Raw genomic sequence first — 9,667 nt, 5'->3', positions numbered from 1 at the left:
ACCAGGCTGGCCTCAATTTCAAAGAGATCTGCCTGCCTCTGCCTCCCATGTACTGAGGGTTAAAGACATGCAGCACCACCGCCCTGGTTTCTGTTATTGTTGTTTGTTTGTTTGTTTGTTTGTTTCAAAAACAGAGTCTCAAGGTGCAGCCCTGGCTAGCCTTGCTATGTAGACCAAGCTGGCCTTTAATAGGTTTTTAAAGGCTATTCCTCCTAGCACCAGACCAATATACATTCTTTTCAAAAAAACTAACTTACTAAATTTAAAATAATTAAATTTATACAAAGTGTCTGTTAGATTACAATAGAATCAAAGGAAAGATCATTAGCCACAGGCTGGGAGGAAATAAGAAAACCTAAACAAAAGTTGACTATCAGGAAAATAATTGAAAAATCTCTCTGATAGCTGCACACTTACTTATAAAGGGCATGTTAGTCACCCAGGAAGTTACAGGGGAAAGTTTTAGGTCTTTTAAATTGAGGTGCTAGTGACATGTGGTCAGCTGACCAAGTGAGCACAGCCTGGGATTTAACTCCTAGAATCCCTGAGGAACTGAATTTTATACAATTAAAATATTCCAGGTGTGGTGGCAGAGGCAGGTAAATCTCTGTAAATTCAAGGCCAGCCTGGTCTTAGTGAGTTCCAGGATAGCCACAGCTAAATAGTGAGACCCTGTCAAAAAAAAAAAAAGAAAGAAAGAAAGAAAATAAAATACAACTAAAATAAAGACAGTATATCAACATTTATTGAATGTAGCTTGTGATGGATAATATTGATTGCCAATTTGACCAGATAGAGCCTCACCTAGGAGAGAAGCCTCCAGGCACATGGGTGAGGGATTATCCAGGTCAGGTTACTTGCCATGGGAAAACCCACCTTAATTGTGTGTGGTACCATTCCAAGGGCTGGGATCCTAGACTGAATAGAACAGAGAAACAAAACTGAGTGCTAGCACTCATGGCTCTCTGCTTCCTGACTATAAATGCACCATGACCTCAAGCTCCTGCCTCAATGACTTCCTCATTATGGTAGAACTATATCTCCTGAAATAAACACTTGCTGGCTTAAGTTGATTTTTTAAAGTTCCTCACCACCCAAACATCTCTGCTGAGTATTTCGAAAACCATTTGTTGCTCTCCACTAACTGATGGTAACACCCTATTGCTGAAGACAACACTTAATTGAACACAGAGAAGCCTATCTGGTGCCTAGGCTAGAGACTTCACCCCTCCTGACCAGTGTTCATGGTCCTAGAGGGTACTCTGCATGCTACCAGAGGAGACAGGTAACCATCAACCCAGCTACAAATCCTGCAGTCTACGATGTGACCTGTCTGTAAGATATGCTGGTACAATAGTGGCACAAATATTGTGAGAGTAACTGATCACTCTCTGATTGGATTCAAGGCCCACTCTACAGGAAGAACCCATGCCTGACACCGCTTGGGTGACCAAGAACCTGAGACTGGATAGATCATGACTCCAAGGGAAGATTAAATACTATTGTTCTGCTAAAGGACAACACCAATAAAATGACCCCTAATGATTTTCTGCTCTGCTCATAGGGTGGAAGTGTCAACCATCATCAAAGAAGCTTCCTTTTGTAGGAGATGGGAACTAACAGAGACCCGCACCTGAACAGTGTGCACAAGAGTAAGAGGTTTTGGAGAGCTCAGTCTCAAATGGGATGACTTCATCAAACCCCTTCCCCTGGGGCTCAGGAAGCTAAGCAGAGGAGGAGATGGAATGATTATTGTAAGTGCCAGAGGGAGAGATGACTCTAAGGAAACAGATCTTCCACACACACAACAGACTGACACACGTAAGAACTCACAGAGACTGTGGTAGCATGCACAGGGCCTGCACAGGTTCAAGTCAGTCAGGGTTCCAATGTTGAGACAGGAAAGTGGACAGGGGTTCCCCCCACCCAACCAAGAATAGGGTTCTAGAATTGATACCCTTTTACAGAGAAAAAATTAGTTTTCTCAACTGAAGTCTCAATGGGTACATTAATCATACAAGGTAGGCCTTATGCCCAGTAGTTAGTTAATGGCCAACACAAAATGAACTCAATGGTATTTTTATAGACTTATTGTTTAATATTTCTTTTCTTGGGCTTTTTTTTTTGTCTTATTGGTCTTTTGCTTGTATATTATGATGTCTGGTTTTGTGTTTTTGTGGGCTTGGGATTTGTTTTGTGTGTTTCTTCTTTTGAGGGGGAGCATGTTTGGATTCATTTTTTGTTTGCTGGTTTGTGTTCTAAAGAGAGAGAGAAGAAAAGACATGAGTGGAGAGAATCTGATAAGAGTTAGAAACGGGGAAAAGCATGATCAAAATATATTGTATGTATAAAAAAAACAATTTTTTTTCAATTAAAAAAGGTTGCTTCTTGTCAAGAATTTTGCCACAGCAACAAGAGATGTACCTAACATACAGATAACTGAATAGTTATATGGAGCTGATGGCATCAAATACTTACATCAAAACAGAAGACTAAACAGCATATTAATGATCTAAGCTCCCAACTTAACAAAGAGAAAAAGAAGATCAAGTTAAATGCAAATCAAGTAGATGGAAAGAAAAATATGTATGAACGGAAGGCAATAAAGCTGAAGACAGAAATTGATCAGATGTAAGTACAGGCAGGCCTTTGAAAAGATCATTAGCATTCATCAATTTCTACCCAAAATGGCCCAGACTAGAAGGAGAGAAGATACAGTTATATCAGTAATGAAAGATATGCTAAGAATTCAGATAAGGACATTTGACAAACAAACTGGTCCATGATTTCAACCCCTTAACTAAATGGATAAATTCTTTGAAAGACACCAACCATCAAAACTCTCTTAAGAGATACAAAGCATGCTGAGTCCCGTGTTTGTTGAGGAAATGAAATTCATAGTTTAAAACTCAAAGTTGTTCATGTTAAGCCAACGTCGAGTCATCTTGATCCTTCCTGATGGGGACTTGGGGGCTGCCTCTCCCTTGCCTGCCTCTGGAAGTGAAAGACAGTTTCAGAGACTCAAGTTTATATACATGCTTCATGAGCAATGCTCATCTCTCAGTTACTTATCAGACATACAAAGACTACCTCTGTTTGTAACCCAAGGAAATACACAAGCAGGCTAAAGGGGTTACATTTCTTCCAATGGCTGAGTACTGATGTTCTTGTTGAACCAATCAAGATATATATAATAAATTCTCTGAAAGCACTGGGAAGTATCCAGAGGGAGGCAGAAACTGGAAAGGAATTGAAGTTGGAGAGAGAGAGAGGAGATGGAAAGGCAGACAGACAAGAGAGAAGGAACTGAGTACTTTTTTTCATTTCAACAGTTTTGTTCGAAAGCAGAGAGCCCAGTCAGTTCTTCGCGAAGTTACTGAAATTTAGACAGAACGTTCAGTCTTAGGGCTGGGGAAGTGGCTCCGTCAGTAATGTACCGGCAGCGTGAGCATGAGGACCCGAGCCCACATTCCTGGCACCCATGTAAAAAGCCAGGTGTGGCTCCTCATGTCTGAAACCCTCATCCTGAGGGAGGCAGAGGACGATAAACAGATCCTGAGAGTTCACTGGCCAGTCAGGCCAGTCAGTCAGTGAGCTGGGTTCATGAGAGACCTTAAAAGATAAGGTGGAGAGGAATGACAGAAGATACCTGGCATCAACCTCCAGCCTCCACGCCCACATGCACACACCTGCATCCACACATGCGCACTCACACATGACACATGCACACACAACATCAACAACAAAGGAAACCCAGACTTACTTAAGTACTAAAAGGCAGTTTCCACAGTAGTGGAAACTGAGAAGACTTCCAAGGAAAATAGAGACAGACAGGTGGAAGCCCGCCCCCCTCCAGTTCTGAGTATATACTTTGCCCCAATCTCTAGATGACCCCTGGACATCACATTCGTTTAAAAAGTTTCAAGAAACTTATATAGGGCTAGAAAAATTACATAAGTCTCAGCTACTGTTCACAGAAAAGACAATCTGTAGTTTGGGTTTAGATTTAGCCAAAGAAATGCTGCTTTAAAGACTAACACTTGAGCTGGTGATGCTTGTCTTTAATCCCAGCACCGGGGAGGCAGAGGACAGGGGGATCTCTCAGTTTGAGGCTAGCCTGATCTACAATCGAGTTCCAGGACATTGATAGCTACACAGAAAAAAAATGTAAACAAACAGACAAATAAACAACAAACAAAAACAACAAATGGGGTTGAACAGCACTTGCTGCTTTTGCAGAGGACCCAAGTTCAATTCCCAGCACTCACATGGCAGCTCACAACCACCTGTACTTCCAGTCCTAGGATCTGATGCCCTCTACTGACTTCTGCAGGCATCAGGCATGCATGTGATGCACATACTTACGTGCGACACATCTACATGTATGCACCTACACAAATGTAAAACATTCATCGACATAAAATAAGTAAACCAAAAAATAAAAAGAGCCACAACAACAACTAGAGTGTGGTGGTGCATGGCTTCCATCCCAGCACCCAGGAGGCAGAGGCTGGCAGATCTCTGTGAGTTCTAGGCAAGCCAGGGTCTCCTAATCAAACCTTTCTCAAAACAAAATAAACAACAATGGAGCCTACTGCTCACTAGATAGACTGTTGCTACCATGCCTGGGTACTTGAATGTACCCCTCAGAGCCCACATGGTGGAAGGAGACAACTGAGTCTTATAAGTTGTTCACTCCACACAGGCACCTGGACCTGTAACCCCACCTCTGCAACACAAACACATAAACACAATTCAAAATGTAGTAAATAAGTAAATAAATGGAAATGAGAGAGAGATATGGGAAAATTCATAAAAGTTTTATATTATCAAATGAAGCTAATAGATAGGGAAATCTCATAGCATATAGAACAGGGTATTAATAATTAACACATACAAGTACATTAAGAACAAGCCAACAGAGAAATGAGGGGAATACAAATATTAAATAGGAAAAAAACAAATAATAAAAATAAGATCTCCCTAAAGTTGTCAGTAATCATAGAGCTTAGAATTAAAATAACACTCAATGTGCATTCTAGGACAGCCAGAGCTAGTAGTGAGACCCTGTCTTGAAAAAAACAAAATAAAATACTCAATGCTATTTTGTCCCCACATTGAAGAAAATGTAAAATATCCACTGATGGTTAGACTGTGAAGAGAAGAGTTTCTTTCATATATAGTGGCAGGTTTATGAAGTTTAGAAAGTATTTTTGCATGGCAATCAGGAAATGTGTATTTAAATGTTCATATTCTTTAAGCAATCTTTCTTCCACTGATCTGTTCTACAGATCCATGCATGCACAAACCGTGTGCACGCGAACGAATGATCATTGGTGAGGAAACAGCTAAGTTAATCATAACATGGGGCTGGAAAGATTGTCCAGTGGTTAAGAGCAGTTGCTTTTGTGGAGCAAAGGGGTTCAGCTCCCAAAACCCACGTGGTGGCTCACAACCAACTACTTTTAAATATGGTTCTGGGAACCTTCCTCTTCTGGCCTTTATAAGCATCAGGAATGTACCTGGTGCACAGACATGTACATAAACAAGAATAAAGGAATCTGTAAAGGAGACAGAGGAACAGTAGGAGAGAACAAAAAGGAGGGATAAGAAAAGAAGGGGAAAAGATATGAAGCCCTAGGTTCTGGGAGGGAAAGAAGGGCAGAGGGAAGGATAGGAGAGAGAAATAGAGATGGGATGCAAAGAAGAGGAGGGGGAGGAGAAGAGGAGGAGAAGGAAGAGGAGAAGGGGAAGGAGTAGGAGAAGTGGGAGGAGAAAAATGGGGAGGAGGAGAAAGAAGAGGAGAGGGCAAAGGACGATGGGAGTTGAACTCAAGAAAGGCACCCTAGGTCTGGGTTCAAATACTGCTGGTTAAACATCATACCTGATTCCCACTCTGACCGTAGCTCATCCTTCCTGTTACAATGGTGAAGAGGGAACTGGCCAGCATGCTCCAGTCCCTTCTTCCCCGCCCCTGCCCCTTGTACTCCTCAAGCTCTCTCAATGAATGAGACAGGGGGTTCCTTATGTCCATGGGGACAGTCTCATGTTGGGGTTCTCAGTGAGAAGCAGAAATGAGGCTGACATCTATGATGTCATCTTTTCATGGCTCCAGACAGTTTGAGAAGGAGGCAGGTATTTGAGATGGCATTTGGACAATGCCATGAGTGTACCTGTAGGCAATTCAAAATTCAACTCTGTCCTCTGAGCATGATATGGCCATTGCCACCTTGAAATCAGAAAGGCTGTGTAATCAACCACAGGAGACCCTCCGAAGATAGGACCCATTAACATTCTCTGGCCTGAGATTCCAGCAACTCACTCCTTGTCCCATCCCACAACTGCATGTAATCCTACCCTAGCTGCAATGGTCTTGGACATTCAGAGTGCATGGGAGGAAGAAGGTTGATTGAGGTTGTATCTCCAGAGATGCAGCTTTTGTTAATAATCATCCATGCTGGGGTAGGGTTGAGACCCCCTGTGAGTAACCCCCACCAGGGCCCCTATAAGTAATCCCAAGAAATTTATTGGTTTCACCACCTGGACTTTAATGAAATTGTTTCTTTGGCCTATTGGTGCTTATTTGGGGTAAACAGATATTTCTTTATGTCTCCCAAGGAAAAGTCATGTAACTAACTTAGAAGTTTTCAGTAGTGAGGGATGTTGGAAAAGGAGGAGGCAGGGAACACTTAGGGGAGGCTCAGCATGGGACTGAGCAGACAAATGGAAACACTGTGGGGCCAGGAGCAAATCAGAGTCCCAGAGTACTTTGGCATTTAGTTTTGGTCTGGATGGGATCAGCATTCCTAGGGTCTGAACCTTAGATCCATATAAACAAAGACATATGGAGGATTCCAACTTCCGGTGTTGAGGCGGGTAGGCAAACTAGATTAAAGCAAGACCACTCTTTACAATGTGAGACCCTCAGAAAGAAGAAAACCAAGCCAAGACACAAGTTGGTGGATTATGACTCAGAAAGCCAGAGAATGTAACAGAAGATGTGAGGCCAACATTCATGCAGTGGAAGATAACAAAGACGATCCACAGACAAGGCACAGTTCCTCAGTGTTCCAACAGCACCCATGGCAGATGGTACCTGAAATATAAGTCATTAGGATCCCTGAAGGAATTGGGTGCTTATCTAGTTACAAATGCAGGTACCCTGAGGTCTACACAAGAATTGGCAAATGTCCAGCAAACATCTGACAGCTTACTCCTTTTTCCACCCATGGCAGACATCATTAATCAATCTTGGACTGTCAGAGAAACACTCTGCCACAAAATACTCAATGAAAAGAACTTAAAGAAGGCTCACCAGGGTGACAGCATACACCTTTAATCCCAGCACTTGGGAGACAGAGGCAGGAGGATCTCTATGAGTTGGAGGACAGCCTGGTCTGCATAGGAAGTTCCAAACCAGCCAGGGCTACAGAGACCCTATCCAAAAACTAAAAGTAAAAGCCAGAAAAGCATAAGTCAGTTTAAGCATGGCTTACAGTCCATCCTAGTGAGGAAGCTGTGAAGGCAAGAGCCTGAGGTAGCCGATCACATCGAGTCTACAATCAAGAAGTAGAGAGAGATGAATGTTATTGCTCAGCTCTGTTTTTTTACTGAATATAAACTTTTTGAGATTTATTTTATGTGTATGTGAAAGACCCCTGGGGGAGACCCCCACTCAAATCTCGGGAGGACGTACACCCAAGGAATCACGAGAGACCACATCTTGATGTAATTACAAGAGGTATATTTTAATTTCAGGACGCCCTGGTTCAGCACCACACCTATCTCATGCAGGAGAGAGGGGAGCCGACCACAAGGCTTGAAAGTTAGGGGTTTTTATAGGGAAAAGTTCTGAGGGAACAAAGGGATCAGTGTGGTCATACATGATTGGCTAGTTCAAATATTAACTATTACGTGCAGAACAGAGTGGGAAATTCCTAAGGTTGGTGTTAATCTGAGTCAACAGAGCATCTGATCTTAAACCATATCTGAGAGGACCAGATGGTCCATTACTTAGTGTTTGCCAGGCATGTCTTTGCAGGCCTGGGCCTTGGACATGTCCTCGTTTGCCTAGACATGTTTTCCTCTATGTTTATAGTTTTATGTCTTCTTGACCTGCCAGCTCTTATGATATCTAACAACTTGTTTGCTCTTTCCCAGGCCTATGTGGCCAGTTTGTGATGGATTCTTAGGCCCATAACTTTTCTTCCTAGTCAGCACAGGTTTAAAGCTTTAATTTTTCCTTACATATGAATGCACTGTAGCTGTCTTCAGACACACCAGAAGAGGGCATTGGGTCCCATTACAGATGGTTGTGAGCCACTATGTGGTTGCTGGGAGTTGAACTCAGGACCTCTGGAAGAGCAGTCAGTGCTCTTAATAGCTGAGCCATCTCTCCAGCCCCTGAATTTACTTTTTGTAAGTGGGGCTGAGGACACACACATACCATGGGAAGAGTATGGTCAGAGCCCAATTTGCAGGAGTCAGTTCTCTTTTTCCACTATGTGGGTCCTAAAGATCAAACTCAGGTCTTCAGGCTTGTTGAGCCATGTTCCCATGCCCTCTTTTTCTATTCAGTCCAGGATCCCGGATTATAGAATGGTACTGCCCACTTTTGGGGCAGGTCTTACCACTCTAACCCAATTTAGAAACTCCTCCATCAGATGTCCTCAGCAATTTGTCTCCTGGATTCTAAGTCTAGTGAAGTTAAAAATCGAGATTAATCAGCAGTGGATCCCTCATGAATGCTGTCTCTGTGGGCATGTGTGTGCCCAGGTGTCAAAGTGCTAGGTGTGTGTGTGTGTGTGTGTGTGTATGTATGTATGAGTATGTGTGTGTTTGTGTGTGTATGTGTGTGTGTGTGTGTGTGTGTGTGTGTGGTATGGTGTGTGTGTGTGTAGGCTAGGATCAACCTCAGGTTTGCTTCTCAGGAGCCAGTGTTTCATTTTTGGTGGTCTCTTTCTTTTTCTTTTTGTGACAGTGTCTCTTAGTTGCCAAGTTACCAAGTCAGCTGGCTGGCTGGTCAACAAGCCTCTGGGATCTTCTGTTTCCACTTACCCAGCACTGGGATTCCAAGTATGCACCACTAAACCCAAAGTTTTTCTGTTGTTGTTTGAGCTGATGTCTCAGTTGTAACCCAGGCTAACTGGAACCCACTATGTAGATCAGGCTGGATTAGAACTCACAGAGATCCTGCCTTCTCCTTCTGAGTGTTGGGATTTAGAATGCATACTCTCATGCCTGGCAAAGGTTTTGATTTGCTTTTCTTTCAACATCATTTTTGGGGACCAGACTCAGAGGCTCCATTATGTGTGACAAGCACTTTATTGGTGGGGTCATCCTCCCAGCCCCTATTTGAGATACTCTCTAAAGGCACATTTTTTTCTTATTTTAAAAAGGATATAGTGTCGATGTAAAAAAACGAGAAGCAGAGAAGTATAGAACCACAGGAGAAAAGCTCCGCCAAAATCCATGGCGACTCTTCAAATCATGATACTACAAAACTGGGCCCTTTGGCACCTGAGCACAGTGAATTAAAAGACCCTGAAAAAACCAGGTGGTAATGGTGCACACCTTTAATCCCAGAACTCAGGAGGCAGATGCCACGCACACTTGCGTGATGGCGGTATTTGAGGCAAAAACTTCAAGGAAAGTCAGCCTCCTGCCT

This window comes from Mastomys coucha, unplaced genomic scaffold (assembly GCF_008632895.1).
Source record: "Mastomys coucha isolate ucsf_1 unplaced genomic scaffold, UCSF_Mcou_1 pScaffold15, whole genome shotgun sequence".
NCBI lineage: Eukaryota > Metazoa > Chordata > Mammalia > Rodentia > Muridae > Mastomys > Mastomys coucha.
Note: the sequence above shows the minus strand (reverse complement) of the source record.